The 18,946-nt window shown below is 40.0% G+C and overlaps 1 protein-coding gene across 1 annotated transcript in view; it reads right to left on the bottom strand.

Moving 5' to 3' along the window:
* ush2a (Usher syndrome 2A (autosomal recessive, mild)) overlaps window positions 1-18,946 on the bottom strand; it is a 292,843-nt gene that overhangs the window by 229,398 nt on the left and 44,499 nt on the right. The window lies entirely within an intron of this gene.

The following is an 18,946-nucleotide window of genomic DNA, read 5'->3' on the forward strand; positions in this document are numbered from 1 at the left end:
GGGGAAGTCAACTCTGGGTACATAGACTCAGAGTTTGTTTAACCACCTTTCCGGATACCCCAGGGTCTATATAAACATGCTAGAAGATTGGATTTAATAAGGAACAGGGGGAAATGTTAGGCAAGAGGGAACAAAATCAATGTGTTGTGTAAATCTCAATTTAAAGAGAACAATATGGGTCTCAGTAGAAAACACAATATTCACCATGTTATCATGAGCCAGTACACACACACGCACGCACGCACACACGCACGCACACACACACACACACACACACACACACACACACACACACACACATATAGCAAAACTAACTGACATTTAATGAGGAGAGACTTGCTACGGTGACCACTTTTATAGTCCCACTTTCATGTCAAAATAAACATAAGGTATGTGTGGAGGGAGGGACAACAGGAGGAAAAAGTGACATAAAAAAGCATTTTTTGTAGCAGAAAACAGCAAAGGCGAGAACCAGCGAGTACAAGTCCTTTGATTTTGTTCAGCAGTCAGTACAAATTACGGTGGACAAGGGGGGCATCAAATGGCAGGATTAAAAATGTATTAAAAAACACAGGAGTTCCTCCCATGTGTGACATGTGCATATACTTGGCCTATTATGTATGACACAGACAAGAGGGTGCTCAGGAGGTAAAAAAGAGGAGGGGGAGAGGGTTGATGAGGACTGGGAGAAGGAGATACAATTTTGTATTTCAGAGAGTGGAAAGAAAGTAGGAAAACGTGTAGACAATTTTGTTCAAAGTAAAAATAAATAGGGTAAATGAAACACAGCAGTATTATAAGAATATTTACCTGTGTTGTGAGGATAAAAAAGACAAGGGAATATACAATGAAACAACAAGATAAATAAAATCATCAATATAAACTTACATTATTCAACTGGTTGAACATATACAGGTATTTGGAATAGGTGTATAACTTCCACCAACAGAGCTTAATCTTCCAAAAATATATAAAACAAAAACAAAGTTATAGGAACAAATCATTTGGAGTTGCTTAGTTTTTGTATACATAAGGCTTAGTGCTTTGACCGCTTGGGCAATACTTTGGTGTTCCACTTTTTCCTTCCAAAGCCACCCTTATTCGTTGAGACTCGGACTAAACTAGACCCCCGAAGCTGTGTGGTGGTATGTGACTTTAGAAGCAGATATTTTAACTCCTGTAAGTTGTAAGGTACGTAATTCATGTATTGGATTTGTTTGTCAAGTACAGATGCTTGATTAGATTAACGCCTTCTTGTGCTCTTCAGACTATTTCTGAAACATGTTTGCGTTTATTATCCCATTACACAAGGCCACAGCCATTAGCAAATACCATTACCATGAAAGGGTGTACACAGTAACAACGCGCATGAGGTGTGTGTCAAGGAAACATTGACACGGATGGCAGGACCAGCAGTGGTTTTTGGCACAGGTGAACTGGGCATCCGACTGGGGCAGCACTTTTTTCAATGCCACATAGGGTCGGCATGAGCAGTTTGAAAAAAAAAGGAAAAAAAAAAGAAATTAAAAATAATATGCGCCCCAAAAGTGGTTTCCCATCATCTATCATATCACTGTGTGAGGAATTGGCACCCCTTGCAGCTGCAGGTGCCCTGCTTGCTGTGAGAGGCTGTAGGCTAAATGAGACGAGGAAAGGCCATGAGGAGGGTCAGTTCACCTCTGGCTGGATCTCTCAAATGGACCGGGAAACAGGGCTGCGTGCGTGGCATCCACTCAACAGTGCAAATGTTCAACAGAATAAGAAAATTTTTACAAGGCCAAGCTTGGTAATTAACTTACTGTCTTTGTGTGTTTAGCTCTTTCCTTATTTATTATTTTTTTATATTTGTGTTATATATATATATATATATATATATATATATATATATATATATATATATATATATATATATATATATATATATATAATTTATATAATAAACATTATAAAATACATATTTATTGTTACTATTATTGTTGCTGTTATTGTTAGTTGTAGCTGAGGAGGCCATTTTCAGTTGTGGTCATGGAATTGATACAGAGGAACAGAATAATGCCAGTCATAGGAGTGAGGAGACAGATGAGGAGGTACAGGGGAAAGAGGAGGAGAAGCTGGACCTAAGGTGTCCAAGCTGAACATCAGCAAAATAATTACACAGCCTCTGCTGGACTTACTTATTGCATCTTGGACAAATTTTCATCCACCTGATGTAAAAGAAAACAATATTTGTCAGACCATGCAAACTTCTACCATTGTTCCTTGACATGACTAGTCTAAATCCCCATAGGCATCACATTGTGATGGACTGTGTACTCGTAAATCACTACAGTAGCTCCACTGTTGGATAGAACTCCATGCACCTGCCTACGCCCCTGTTGGGCATCGATAAGCCTTGACCGCCCATGATCTTGTCACTGGTTAGCCAATGTTAATTTCTATAGAATCACAATTGATAAACACTGACCACTGTAGACTGGCAAGCTGGAGTTTGGGGGATGCTCTGATCTAGTTGCTTATCCATCATAAAATGTTAAACTATTTCAAACCCAGTATGGCTGCTAATTTTTCTTGCCTCTAAAACTTCAACTTTGAGGACAAAAAGGTTACTTGGTGGATAATATATCCCACACACCATCTGATGAGATGATGATGTAATCATGGTTATAAACTTTACCTGTCAGTGGTCTTAATGTTAAGCCTGACTGGTGTAAATCCGGTTAAAAGAAATGAATACAACTTGTGCCCTGTTCACAGCTAATTGATTATAAACAGTGCTGCAAAGCAGCAGAGGATTCAGAATGGATTACATTTGTACATACTGTCAAAAAATAAAACACAGAAACACTAAGATATATAAAGACCTACATCAATGAGAGTACCAAAATAATCCTGGGTCCGGCGATTCTGAAAGACTACTGTCTGTATGTTCATGTTTGCACCATCTGAAATGTTTAGAAAAGTGATGGACTAAACATTTCAGGCCAAGAGATGGACTGAAAAGTCCATCTCCTGGCCTACCTGACAGTGACAGGTAGGCCAGTGACAGTAAACATGCATTTTTGTTTTTGCGCAAAATGTCTTTACTTTTTTTGCTCTGTATTCTGACATGTCACATTTCAAAGCTACTTCTTTCAGCCTTTCTGGGCAAAAAGCTCTCCCCATACCTCACTGCTCAATGCGTCGGTTATAGTTGGGTTGACGCAAAATAGTTTTCCGCATAGAGGAAAAAAAGACTCAGAGGAAAACTCTTTTGGTACCCTACATTTCTCCAGCCTTTCCCTTTTTTCCACAACACCTCTTTCTGAAAAACAAATCATTCTGTACATCTCTCCCATCTTTCCATCTCTCCCATTCCTCATCCCCCTCCTGTCTCCACTGTCCCTCAACTGCCTGTTCTCATAGTCACAGTGACTATGTGAGCTGAAAATATTACCATACCAAATGAAAGACAGAGGTTTTTTTTCTTTCTTCTCTTTTCTTTTCATTCAACATTGCTTTACCTTCCCTCCCTCCCTGCCTGCTAATTAGTCGAGGGACTGGTGTTTGGGAGTTAAAAGAAGAGCGTGCACGTTAATTCTACTCATACAAAAGGTTTTGATGGTGCTTCATCATCTACATGCTGCAACAGAGCAAAAAGAAGGACATAAAAAAGATTGAGTCTGTGCAGTTTTAATTTGGTTTTTCTTGCTCCCTCTTATTTGCACTTGGTCAGTATAAGCCATATCAAGAGATAAAAGAGCATTTTTTGTGTTGGTGCAAGAACAGCTGTATCAATGCTGAAATATAATTCCAAGCTCATTCCTAAATCTATAAACAGATTTTTTTCGGCATTTATTGTCAAAATCAAGTGTTTCAGATCATCAAATCAATTATATTTCAGACAACAATAACAAAATTAAACAAAATAAAATGCAGGTTTCAAATAAGGATTTATTAAGGGAAACACTATCCAATTCAGCCAGATCCTATCTGAAAAAGAAACTTCCCCTGCATCCTAGCAATTGTTGTCAGCATCAAGCATTTTGTGATAGTTGCCATTAAGCCTTTTAACTGACCATGGAATACATTTGACTCTTCTTTGCAAATGTTTTTCTGCCACTCTGGGTACTTTAAGCATGAATGACCTGTTTAGGTCAGGGCTTTGACTAGGCCACTACAAAGCCTTTTTCTCCCTCAGAGGTAGAGTTACTTGGGAAATACAAATTACTGTCTTGCTGCATAGCCTACATACCCTTGAGATTATTGATATGAACTGAACAGATTTACCTTCAGGATTTTCCGATAGAGAGCAAAAGTTATTTTCCCATTAATTACAGCAAGTCATCCAAAACCTGAAACAGCAAAGCAGCCCCAAACCATAAAACTAACACCAACAGGTTAAACTGTTGGTATGATGCTCTTTTCTGAAATGCTGTGCTTGATAGGTGCCTTCAGGTTATCTGCCTGGTTGGGTCTGGTGTCTTTCAGCTTCCTCTTGACAACAGCTAATAGATTTTGTATGGGGTTCAGGTCAGGGGAGTTTGCTGGTCATTCAAGAACAGGAACACCGTGGTCATTGAACCAGTTTTTGGTACGTGTGCCAGTGAGGGCAGGTGCCAAGTCCTGCTGGAAAATAAAACGGGCATCTCCAAAAAGCTTGTCTGCAGAGGGACACATGAAGTGCTCTGTAATTTCCCTGGTAGACGGCTGAATTGACTGTGGACTTCAGTAGACAAATTGGACCAACACCAGCGGATGACATGGCTCCCCAAACCATCAGTGACTGTGAAAACTTTACACTGGATCTTAAGCAATGTGGATGATGTGCCTCTCCACACTTCCCCCAGACTCTTGGACCTTGATTTCCACATGAAATGCAGATTTTACTTTCATCTGACAACAGGACTTTGGACCATTGAGCAACATTTAAGTTCCTTTTCTCCTTAGTAAAATGGAAAATGGCTTGTACTTGTACAGCACTTTGACTTGTTTGATGACCCCAAAGTGCTTCACACTACAATCAGTCATTCACACCCTAATAGCTTAAAAAATAGTCCTCTATACATAAAATAATACAATTAACATTGTCATAGAAGGGAGTGCAGTCTTTCTGCGATGCCTTGGCATCGCAGAAAGACTCAATTTGTGGTGAATGGAAAGTTGTTCTTTCAGGCGAAATGCATTGGGTGTTTGAAATTAATTTAAACTGCTTTGTATTGGGGGGTTTAGTGAAGCTGTGTAGTTATGACCCAGAGGACATGGGGTGTATAATGAGTATGAGGACCACAGGAGGGTTAACAGACATGCTACTATCCACTCCCACATTTCATCCCACTAGCAGAAAGTTTTGGAAATGTAGGGATTTGTCACAAGAAAGTTGAGGAATTGGTACACCCAACTATGAAGGGTAAAATATACGTGGACAGTCCCCGCAGCTCACAGTATGTGCATAGTACGCCTGAGTATGTGGGAGCCTAGCCTAGGCAGAAGCAAGATATGAGCTCCAGTCAAATATTTAAAATTATAATTTAAAATATTTAGTATTTATCACCTGATTTCCAGTATGGTGAACATTTTTATTTATTTATGGACAGTATAAAAGAAGGGGACTCCTCAATATAAACAGGGTCTTATGCCTTTACCTCTTCCCTTTCATTCTACTTGATGGAAGAATTGAGTTGCACTTTAAAATGTACGCAATTGTACCTAATACTATAAAACTGTGTAGGTTGCTAATATGCTATAGTGTCATTTAATTTGTGTATGGCTGAAGTTATAACTGCAGGGTATTTTGTATTTAGATGTGTTGTCAGGTATTCTTTTAGTAGTTGTATTTTATTTAGCTTACCTAATTTGTAATTTTTGTGTTCTCTTTATTGGTTTAAAAAGTCTTAAACCCCACTTAAAAATTTTATAATTTCTCTGGAAATCAGGATTCCAAGATGACATTTTTATTTTGTGTCAACTCTTTTCTATCCTGGTAGGACAAAAACTAAGGATCAATTCTGGAACACCTGGCCAGTGGATTTGATGAATCGGCAGACAGCTACCCTTGCCTAAGTTAACTGGCTGCAGCAGCACTAGTCATCCCTGTGTTAAAAGTAAATTGTGAACAAGATTTCTCTGTCCCTGAAGTCTTTCCATACATGTAGGCCATATATTTTTTCCTCTGACATAAACTGCTCAACTTTGTAAATAGATTTACAAAGAAATAAAACAAAATGTTGTTCATGCTCATAGTCATTTGTTTAAAATGTAAATACCAACATTATTTCTAAGTCATGTTGATATTGAGGATTTCTGCAATAAATAGAGTTCATAATCCTTTGACTAGTTTATTCTGAACCTGCTCATCAAGCACCATGCTACGCTGTACTGTTCAAAGCCAGTCCGTACTGCCCAGTCCGTACTGCCCACCACCACAAGTAAATTCCCAACCTATGGGAAACACTGGTATCACGTAGTGTATTGAGTTACTGAAATAAAAAAAAAAAACGTTTCAATAATATTCTAGTCTAATTAAATTAGCATTAAATTAGTATTTAGTGATGCACATCTTTTATAAGAGAGCTGTCTATATTGTTCCTATTGCAGTAAAGACTGTGTGTATTAGTGTGTGTGCGTGCATGTGGCTGTTTGTGTGTGTGAATCAAAGTATTTTGGACTGTGAACCACAGGAAGGAATAACATCTTATTTTCACTCTGACTGTTGTGACAAAACCTGCTGAGTGAGGAAACTACTCTAATGGATATGTGGACATTCAGATGGCCTGTCATAAGCATCTGTGCGTGCGTGTGTGAGTGTAAATCCCCTGAGAACGCTCATCTTATCCTAAATGCCATGACCAATTTCACGCTCTTGCGGCAAAGGTCATGTCACTGGCTTGTATGTGTGTGGGAATGTTTTTGTGTATACATCTATTTCTTGTGTATCTACAGAAAAGTTAACCTGGTTAACCCGAGTGCAGGTGAAAATCTGCTGCTGATGCAGCCTTAAGCAAGAGAGATTCTGGGCAACACCACTTAACGTCAATAGCTATCAGAGTCAGTCTCACACATAGATGCAAACTCAAATAAACAGCTAGTTTTCGCTTTGAAAACAGCAATACTTGTAATAGACAGTCTTAAAGTTATTAACTGAATTTGCTTGGATCTTGGTAAAAACCTTACTAATCTCCAATTTAATCTTTTACCAAACCTGACTTTACAGAGTGGCTTCTATTTGACACATATACAGACACTTCCACACAAACACACATTCTATCACTGTTGGCAAGTTTGCAATAAAATCTGATGCAATAATCAAACATAAACCTTTAGGGTGCAGACAAAAGGGAAGGTTTAAAAAGAGTAAGTTTTAAATCTCTTTTTTAAAACACAAAATAAATGCTACAGTTCTACTGTTAGTAAAATGAAACATACTATTAAGTATAATTATAATACATTTTATGATTAAGATAGAGTACTATAATGTAAAATTCATAATATGATATATCTATCAGCCTTGACTGAATCCAGTGGTTGTAGCAAGATGCAGCGACAGAGTGACAGAATGAAAGATCAGGTCTGACACAGAGTGCACATAAGAAAGAATCAAAAGACAGACGGCGAAAGTGGGAGAGTGTGAGCATACATTTCTGCATATTTGGGCTTCGGCATGTGCGAGTGTGTGTGAGCGAGAGAGCCGGTTAAAGTGTGTGTCTTCTAAGGCCCCTGTTGATCATTTTGACACATGTCTGAGCATTTCTGTCACTTTAATGTCACTCTGGAAATTCTACAGATTAGTACAACATCCTTCATGGTGCTAGGCCGATCCAAATCAACAGAATGCATGCAATATTAAACACTAATATTCCCCATAGCCTTTTATGCTCCAGTGTTACAAAGACAGAGGAAAGGTCTTGAATATTCACTTGGCGAGATGGCATGGACAGGTTGAAAGAAAAGTGCACACAGGCACCAAAACAAAATAACTCTTTATAGACAAATGTACATATTATACAGTGGTGGGTTTCAAATAATCAAAGCTCCTACAGAGAATAGGTCACATTAAAACACTTCCGTATTGCCTATAGCTGGTGCATCTCCCAACTCAACGAAAGAAGTGATATACTACGAATAAATGAAAGAAAGAGCTTGGGAGGATGGGTTAATCTGAGACTCATAAATATATGGAAGAGAAAAAAGAAGAGAAAAAGCATCAAACAGAAAAGAATTAGATACTTAGAAAGTGCAGACATAAAGAGTGGTACAGGGTGGGGGTTATAGAAAACGGTTGAGTGAAATGAAGCAAAAGACAAACAGAGGGAAAAAAGGGCTGATTAGAGATGCATGCTGGGGGAATGTCATTGTTCTAGTCGATTTGAGACATTATTTGAACAGCGACTCAGGAGAGAACGACAGACTATGAGAGACACAGAGTTATCAGTAAAGAAAAGAGGATAAAGGTTGTACAGGGACCTGGAAAGCACAAAGACAACTGCGGTCTATAAAAAGATGAAAAACAAAGTATGAAACACTTTTTTATATTAATACATAGGCACCTGTAGTATGTCTGGAAGCATTATCCATGATACATTTTCTTTTGTATATTTTCTTTTATTTAAGCAGATAAATGGAAAATAATATTTGTTTTGCTTATAAATTATCTGACAACTTTTAACTTGTTCTTAATGGAAAAGTATAAATAGATGCTGTTGTTTTCTGGTTCTTCTATAAAACACTAAAAGCTGAACTAATGCACAGACACACATGAATGATGCAGAAGTAGTAAATAATGTAGGTTGTCCTGTGTGACAGTGTATTAAATCAGTCATACCTGAATATTTCACTGCTGACCATGTTACACATGGGAAAATATGATGGTGTTTAATTTTTATTTTTAATTGTTTGTTGTGTTTTGCATGTTTGGATTTTTTTTTTCTGTTTTCCCCTTTAACAATCTAAACACACTGGGCTGAAGCCGGTTGGCTAAGGGGCGGAGCGCACTAATTGCGCTGCTGCGCTCAGGTATCGGCACAGGCTGATAAAAGGAGCTTGGATGGAGAGAGAGCTGACCCTGCAGGTGACAGAGACGGACGCGCTGCTGAGCTAGGGGCAGGTGGGATCCGCACGCCATCCACGAAATATCGAGACGAGAACAGACGACCCTGTACAGAGGATCGCGCTTGTAAGTAGCGCTCCGTTTTCAATCAGAGTATCGGCCGGACAAATGTCCTTCGACGGAGTCTAGGTACGGGGATGCTGGCGTCTTTCTGCCTCTTTCCTTTAGCTGGCCTGAAAAAGGGGCGTCAAGACCACCACAAAGACGGCCTGGGTATTCCCATGGCTGGACAACCTATCTGCAGGCAGTGTAAGCAGGTAGGTCTTATTGCCAGGTTTTGCCAAGCACCTGATGGGGAACAGTCAGCTTTAAACTAGGTCACCCTACTACTGAGGCCCAAACAGTTGGGGTGGGGTGCATAACTAACGACCAAAGGGCCACAACACCATTAATTGGGAAATGCCGTACCATAGAGTTATCTATGGGTGGAGTAAGAATGACAGCTTTGCTGGATACTGGTTCTCAAGCGACTTTGGTCCAACAGCAAGTAATGGACTCTTATTTCCCTCAAATGAAAAGTGATAAATCTTTGGTGTTCACATTAAAAGCTGCCAATGGCCTCGTCATCTCACACTCTGGGTATTCTATTATGGACTTTGAGGTGGAAGGATTTAAAATACCTGAAAAAGGGGTTGTGATTATAAAAGATCACTGTTCTGTTATTGGTGCTTGTTGGGACACTGTTTTTAAAGGTGGAACGTCAGCTCTCTCCCCTCAGAAGTGGAAGTCTCACCAGGCCTGGCAAGAGGCATTTGCCATCTGCCAGAGGTTTTCTGCCACTAGGACGGAAGGGGATTCCCGACCTGCCTGCCGCCGGGGAATGCAGGTACCCCCTAATTGTGAAATAATGATTTGGGGCCTTGCTTGTAAAAAGATGAGGTCCAGAAATGGGTTGGTGTTGGTGGAGGCAACGTCTAGATCAGAACAATGGGGAGTGGCAAGAACTTTGTCAATGGTTGGTCAGGGTAAGCTTCCTGTCAGAGTCTGCAACCCTCATCCACATCCAATAAAAATAGGGCCCTACGAGAAGTTGGGCCGTTTGTATCAAGTGGAAGAGACGGAAATCCAGGGTGCTGGTGACCTAAGTCTAACTATGGGATCCAATGGGGTGGTCGAAGTCAGTGTAACAGAGGATGTAGAAATGGAAGAACCCAACAGATGTGAAGAGGTGAACACATTCCTAACCTCTGTGGATTTACCCCCACAGCAGAAGGTGGAGCTCCAGACCTTTCTGCAGAGGTGGAAAAAGGTGTTCTCGGTGGATGAGGAAGATGTTGACAGACTTGGTCCAGCATAGCATACACACAGGAAATGCAGCACCTATCTAAGAGAGGTCTTGACCCTTGCCTCCTTTAATGTACAAAGAAATGAGGACACTGCTGGCAGATATGCTGACTAAAGGAATTATCCATGAGAGCAAGAGCCAATGGGCCGCACCTATTGTTCTGGTGAGGAAGAAAGATGGGAGGGAGTCTGAGGTTTTGTGTAGACTACAGGAAGCTTAATGCTGTCACTCATAAGGATGCCTTTCCCCTACCTAGGATCGAGGAGACCTTGACATCTTTAACAAAGGCTGAATGGTTTTAACGCATGCCGTTTGGGCTCTGGAAAGGTTCCTGCCACATTTCAGCATTTAATGCAGCAATGCTTAAGTGGCCAACTTACAGATTTTGCCTTGGTCTATTTGGATGACATCATTATATATTCACCAGACTTTTCCTCCCATCTGCAACACCTCAAAACTGTCTTTCAGAGACTTTGGCTCCATGGTCTGAAACTTAGATTGGACAAATGCAAGTTGTTCCAGTCACAGGTAAGGTTTCTTGGCCACCTTGTTGACCAGAATGGGGTGAGACCCGATCCCAAAAAATTTAGTGCTGTCAAGAATCACCCTTTTCCAAATACCATTCGCCAGGTCAGCACTTTTCTAGGCCTGGCTGAGTACTACAGAAGGTTTGACCCTGGTTTTGCCAAAATGGCCCGCCCTTTGAACTCCTTGCTGACTGGGATACCTACTAATAAGAGGCCTGAAATAAAGATTACTTGGACAGCTGACTGTCAGAAAGCATTTGAACAGTTAAAGACTGCACTTGCACAAGCCCCTGTTCAGGGTTATGCCGATTTCTCCCTACCATATGTGCTTTATACTGATGCAAGTAAACAAGGTTTGGGTGCCATCCTAGCCCAGGTGTAAAGTGGGGGAGAACATGTGATTGCCTATGCTAGTTGAAGTTTGCATCCTGCTGAAAGGAACGATGCAAATTACAGCTCTTCCAAGCTGGAGTTTTTGGCCTTAAAGTGGGCTATCACCGAAAAGTTTAAAGACTACCTGACAGGAGCCAAGTTTACAGTTTTTACAGATAACAATCCAGTGGCAAACCTTCAAACTGCTTACCTGGGGGCAACAGAACAACGCTGGGTAGCGCAGTTAGCCTGTTTCAATTTTATTGTAAAATAAAGAAGAAAAACATTAATGCTGATGCCTTGTCCAGATTTCCCGCAGACACATCACCAGAGGTCCAAGCTGCCTATGTGACTGATGTAGCTTCTCCAGATCCTCAGGAACCTGGACTACAGACACAGGATCGGAAGACTGTTCAAGAGTCAGATATGGACCTGAGAGTTGTGCAAAAGTATGTGAGACAGGGGACTTTACCTGAAGCACAAACCAGGAAGGACTTGTCAGTCACCACATGCAAAATTTTGAAGCAGTGGGGGAAACTCGTACTCCGGGATGATGTTCGTCGGAAAATAACAGACTGTCAAACTGATAAAAATATTTTCCAAATTGTATGCCCCACAAGGAAGTGCAGAGAGGTATGGGAGAAGTACCATCAAGCAACTGCCCATGCAGGAGTGGAGAGGACTTTGTCCAGAATCCGTCAGTTCTTCTATTGGCCCAATATGGAGAAGGAGGTGCATCAGTTTCAGTTGGGCTGTTGCCTGTAGCTTGTAGAACAGGGTGGAGCCTAAGGCCCCACTGCACCCCATATCTGTGTCTTACCCTTTAAGGTTATAGGCCTAGATTTTTTCTCAGGGTAGACCTACCGATAGGTACCAGAATATTTTGCTCATGACCGATTGGTTCACACGCTATTCTTGGGCCATTCCAACGAAGGATCAAACTGCCCAGACAACAGTTCAGGTGCTATGGTCACATGTGATACAGACATTTGGTTGCTCAGCTAGATTTCATACAGACGGAGGGCTAAATTTTGAGTCTGCTGTAATGCAAGAGCTTTGTAAGTGCTCCGGTATCACTAAAAGCAGGACTACTCCATATCACCCCTCAGGGAACGGAAGTGTGGAGAGGATGAATCAAACTCTCTTGAATATGTTGCGGTCTCTTGGAGCAGAGAGACAACACAGGTGGCCAGAGTACTTACCTGTTGCAGACTTATAACAACACTATCCATGGGTCTACAGGTTATGCCCCTTCATTTTTTATGTTTGGTAGACACTTGAGGCAACCAGTGGATGTGGGTTTAGGAGTGGGACCATCCCACTCTCAGCTTGACATGGGAGGATGGGTCAAAGACCAACATGCAAAGTTATCCTATGCTTACGAACTTGGTAAAGAGCACATGGCAAAAGCTGCTTGTCATAGCAAAAAGCAATATGACAAGAAAATGCAGGCTCTGCCTTTGGCACCTGGTTAGAGGGTGTGGGTGAGAGACATAAATAGGAAAGGACAAGGTAAACTGCATCCAGGATGGAATGACGAACCTCATGTTATCCTGGAGCAAGTAGGTGCAGGGATGGTGTACAAAGTGCAACCAGAAAAGGGAGGCTGTGAAAAGAGAGTACACTGCCACGCACTGAAACTTTGTATTACTCCTTTAAAGTCAGAACCCCAGCCAGTAGTTAATGGGGAGAGTGTGGTAGAGACTAGCGAAGCTCCCCCATTTTACAGTGTTAAGCTCACCCTCTGAGCCCCATTTCAGGAAGAGGTTTTAGGACTTCGGCGCTCTGCAAGAGCAAACCAAGGACAACCTCCTTTTCGCTATAGATCAGAAGACTAGTGACAGGGACTGTCACTGTAAAAGTGTGGGGGGATGTTACACAGGGGAAAATATGATGGTGGTTCATTTTTATTTTTAATTGTTTGTTGTGTTTTGCATGTTTGGATTGTTTTTTTTTCTGTTTTTCCATTTAACAATTTAAACACTGGGCTGAAGCCGGTTGGCTAAGGGGGCGGAGCGCACTAATTGCGCTGCTGTGCTCAGGTGTCAGCAGAGGCTGATTGAAGCTAAGATAAAAGGAGCTTGGATGGAAGGACAGAGAGAGCTGACCTTGCAGGTGACAGAAACGGACATGCTGCTGAGCTGGGGGAAGGTGGCATCCGCACGCCAGGCATGGAATATCAAGAGAACAGATGACCCAGTACAGAGGATCAGGGCAGAGGGAACCTCTGCTTGTAAGTAGCACTCCATTTTCGACCAGAGTATCGGCCGGACGAACGTCCTTCGACAAAGTCTTGGTACGGGGATGCTGGCGTCTTCCTGCTTCTTTCTTTTAGCTAGATCCGCCTGAAAAGGGGGCGTGGCACGCCGGAGAGCAGAACAGTGCTGGAACGCTGCAGAGTCAGCTGTGGATCGGCCTCCACCAGAAGCAGCAGGATAAGCTGAGCTCAACTCCTGGCCCCTAACTGGTGACGTTTAAGACAATTAGTGAATTTTGGATTTTAAAGGAAGAAGAAAAGGACTGTTTTATTGTGCTACTATTACTGTGACTTTTCTTTGGAATAAAACATCTTGAACTGCATTGTTTCGCTGTTTGGATTTTTGAGTTGCTTGCTCCCCCTTGTGATCAGGACGAAGCGTGGGACCATATTGGCCACAATCAGTAGAAACTATTGTTGGGATGCTAACAGCAGTTACTGACATAACCGGCTATATTTTTTCTAAGAAACTATTTTCTCTTGTTCTACAATTATTAAAATCACATACAAAAACACACAACCGTACACCATTGTCAATATAAAAACACAACAAAAATAGAAAGGCTGAGTGAACAGGGCACAGGAAAGACATTGGGGGGCCTGTGTCATCCTGCTTAGCTACCCAAGCCCACCCTGGACTGGAAGCTTGGTTTTGTTTTTGTTTGTTTACCTCGGAGTGGCCAACTTTCTATTATTCATATTTCATCCAATATCCAATGGTATGGATATTTCCTGGATAAAAATAAAAAGTGACAACGGAGCAAATGAGAGCGAGTAGGAAGCGGCACCATTAATTTCTGTTTCAAATGTAAGTGCTGAAGTCAACACTGGACTGGAGTAAACATTCATGCTAGGAGGGTTAGCTAAGGCAGCTAGGGAACACAAGGAGCACAACCGAGCAGCAACTCACCAAAAAAGGTGAAAACTTGAGTTACCCACAGTCAGGGTTGCCAGAGCTGACTGACAGTTTCCAAACCAAAACACAGAGTAAAACCCGCCCCACTAAGCCAAACAGCCCACATCCTAACCTCTCTTAGACTCATGTTAAAAGTGTCCAGCTATTAAACACATAATAAAAAAACACACCATTAGCAAACATCTGCAAAGAAAAATTTGTCACACATACAGCCTGCCCACAAAATGTGCAATCGGGCAACCAAATAACACATTTTTAAGTTGATGAGTAGAACTCAACCCCACTTTGAAATTGTACTGGCCAATGCTGTACACACCCATAGTGTCACTTGATTAACCAGAGACTATTATTCATTGATGTCAGGTTTGACAGATTCTACACATTTAAAAATAGATTAGCTATTAAAATGAGTGCAAGGACATGGAATCTTATTAAAATGTAGAAGTATTTACTTTTCTGTCACACAATGACAATCATTTTTGATATATTTTGTCATTTTTTCTAAAAACCCATCAAATATTGTGAAAAGGATCCCAATTTTTTACAACCCACCCATAAGTTAATTTTCACGCTTCAATGCGTTCAAAAGGAGCCAAATTTGGAAACACTGACTACACTATTGTTCTTTTTGCTTTGTTTATTAGATATGGGGATTTTATTGAGATTTTTTTTCCTCAACCTGAGATATCGATATTCAATAGGGCCTACCCCTAACCCTCCTGAAGTACATGCATGTATGACAAAAAGATGGATATAAGCATCAGTTATTCATATCGGCCCAGTTTTACTAATGGGACCAATACTATATGTAAAAAAAATAAATCATGGATAAATCCAGATTTATAGCGCATTTCCAATTTGTAGAACCCAATTCTAAAGCGAGACAGATTGTTGACAAGTAGAAAACATCTAGGATAACTGGCTGTCTTCAAAGGAGTGTGCATTCCAGGAACCTCACCAATATGCAAGACTTTGTAATATTCAGAGAAACTGCAAAAGTACCTCCAAAATCCATGTTTTCCTTAGCATATTAAACCTTACAATTAATATGTAAGTAAAATTGGACAAGTATGAATTTCTTGCTATTAGAAACTTGATGTTCTCTTAAAACAATAACTTGAAGCAACTTGAAGCTTATGTTTGGAAAATTGCATATCAGTATCTGAATAAACAACGAAAATTGTGGAAGAATTTCCTTTGGTTAGCTAAGACTAACATAAATGTTTGGTCATACAATTTCATGCAATGTTTGGGGAAATCCAAACAGCATATCAGTACAAACGATCTATGCCTATTGGTCAGGCATAGTGGTGGTCAGGTAATAATTTCGGCTTGTCTTGCAGTTTCAGGAACTACAAAACTTGCACTAATTGATTACTTCAAAAGTTGTTTAGACATATTTAATATGAGGGATGCTGGTCGGAACATTGCTAGATATCTGCACATATGTAAACAGTCCATAAATATAACTTCTTTTCACTTTTGCACCTTTTAATTATTTGTTTACTATGTGTTTTTTGCACCATCCACCACATAATTGTCCTAGTCCAGTAAATCTTTTTTTTTTTGTAGTAACTGAATAAATTGTGTCTGATTCTGATATAGTAAAAGTGGCTTCATAAAGGGAATCTACAATGTTGAACATCAGTTCATTATTGTGTACTTCCCTTGCCACCCATCATTGAATGTCTTTAATGGGCTTTAGATCAAGAGAAATTTTAGAGCGGTCTAAAAAACAGAGATGGTATTCTTCTGCATGGAGTTCTCTGTCAGACAAGTTTTATGAATTCCATTGTTCTCCTGTTGGAAAACCCATTCATCACAGCTCCAACGAAGGGGCTCAGTCAACAGGAATGCACGCTACAACATTTTCAAATGAACGGTAATGAAATTAATCAAAGCGCATTACACTAGAGCGATATTCACCCAATGACAGAGAATTGCTTTTATTTATTTCTTTGGCCTCTGTGTTCTACAAACTGTGCATTCTGACGGCGTACTGAGTCACAAATGTATTTCCTAACATTTTTTTAAAATTAATGTAGGGAGTTTCTGTTAATGGTTTTAGATAAACTAATATGTTATTAGTAGGGCTGTCAGTTTGAACACCTTATTTACGCGTTAACTTTGTTAGACCATAACGGCAAAAAAAATTTTTATGCGCATTAATCACGTCAATGTTTTTTTTTTCCCCGCAGCGCTCTCCGGACTATGTTTTTTTACCCTTGGCGTTTCCATAGTTCCAAGAATGCTAGAGACTCTAGCAAAACAGACCCGCGCTCACTGTTGCCAAGTCCATGTCATGTGTGTTTGGGCTTCTTTTTTTTAAAGTCGCTTGTAAATTTCATGAGTTGTAGGTGGCAGTTTTTTGTTTCTGAAAGTGAAGTCACTTATTTGGGCTTTAAAATAAGTGGCGTCGCCGCACTACAAACACAGTGTGTATAACCAGCTGAAATATCCCTCCACCTCATTACACGCTGGAGCGCATCCTGACATAGGAGCCGGGGGAATATAGGCAGAGAGAGCAATGTTGTCTGTATTTTTTTGCAGTTTACAGTTGCAATAACCGGTGATACCTGCTCAAAGTAGATTACGCAGTGCAGATCACCATTTTCAGATTGGGTCTGAAGATGAAGAAGTTATACATGCTGATAACATTGCAGAAACCCAGCCCATAAACTGTACTTTAATGCTGATTAATTAGTTGTCTTTGTATTTGACAAACTAAGGCTGAGTCACATTGCCAAACGAAGTATCCTGGAGTTATAGCGTCAGCACATGAAGCTGTGCTAAAGAGTTATTTTTCAAGGGTATTAAGCTCCGGGCCCAGTTGCAAGCAAAGTGTAAGTCTCTGGAATGACCTGGGAAATTTAAACCCTTTTCCAGGATTTAAACTGTATGAATGTGGATATAAACAGAATGCAAAAATATACCAATAAAATATTGTTGTTGGTGTGAAAGCTCAGGATTAGATGTGTGTGTGAGAGAGTGAAAACTTATTAAAATGTAAAATTAGTATTACTTTATATGTGAATGCTTAATACCCTGTCTATCTTTGTTTAAGAGGCAAAAACATTTTTTTGGCATGAAATATTTATTTATTTACACATTTGTTTACACATTGTGTAAACATCGGGACGTTATGATTAGCGATTTAGCCATTATTGGCCAGAGTTTAACATTTTAGGGCACCCTTTTCATTCCAATTCTGAAAAGAGCTTGAAAATAAAAAAATTAAAATATTTTTTGTACAAGCATGTTTTTTTTACTAGTGTCATTTATTGCAAGATTGCATATTAAAATTCCCAAATAGGCTTTTACACTGTCAGAAATAAAATATGCGATTAATTTGCAAATAATCTCAAGTTATCTACTGAAATAATGCGATTAACCACGATTAAAACTTTTAATCGTTTGACAGCATTAGTCATTAGTAATACTATTAAGTCGATATAGTGTGCTAAACTTAGCAATGTACTCCTTAAATTTTAGCTAAAGTCTGTTCATGGGGGCCAAATTTAAAACAGAACACAGAGAATTAGAAAATATTTTACCCCTGACCGCATATTTTTCCCTCCTGGTGTACCTAAAGTGCAGGAGTGTAGATTATTATACAACATTGTGTGAATACATTGTGTGGATGCATTGTGTATCTTAGTAAAACTAAACTCATAGTTTTTAGAAACAACTTTATTAATTTCAAGCAACAACAGAATCTAGATAATACTGTACCTCACAGCTATCTTTGTATGTTTTTCGACATTTTTGAGTTGTACTTCAGTTAGACATATAAAAGTAATAAAACAGATATTTTTTTTTTGTACATGGTCTGTAGAACATGCCGATGGCGCAGGGTTAGCGCGTACGGCCTGTGCAAGGAGGCCTTGCACGGGCCGATGCTGCTGACCCAGGTCCAGCACCAGCCTGTGACCTTTGCTGCATATCTTCCTTCTCTTTCAGCCTCCCTTTCCTGTCAGCCTACTTTCACTAAAAGGCCCACTAGTGGCACAAAAATCCCCCCAAAAATAATGATCAGTTTCAAATGTTCCCCTGATATTATCCCATCACTGTCATCTTATGGATCGCGAACCACTAATAACATACATTTACTCCGAACAATCAAAGAGAGCAACCTTACATTGCAGTCAACATTTAAACAAAAAGACAGTCAATAGCCCAAATATTTTTCAGCAAATAAAGAATAAAATGATGTTCCATAAGAAATGTGATAAACATGTTTTACATTTTAAAAAGTTGTCTTTGTTTAAGCATGGGTCTATGTATGTATGTTGTTGTAATTCATTAAAACTCCCTCTGACATTAAAGAGAAAAGTGCTTAATTAAGACCATGAGAAGATTTTGCCCACAGGGATTTTCTCTCTACCACCCTCTCTCTCTTCCTCCATCAATCTCTCTGTTTGAGCATCACCAGATCTATATATTTGCCATTCGTGCTTCAGGATATATGATGAATAACTGGATTTATATACGCTTCTGAAACCCCCCA

This window comes from Fundulus heteroclitus, chromosome 4 (genome assembly GCF_011125445.2).
Source record: "Fundulus heteroclitus isolate FHET01 chromosome 4, MU-UCD_Fhet_4.1, whole genome shotgun sequence".
Lineage (NCBI taxonomy): Eukaryota > Metazoa > Chordata > Actinopteri > Cyprinodontiformes > Fundulidae > Fundulus > Fundulus heteroclitus.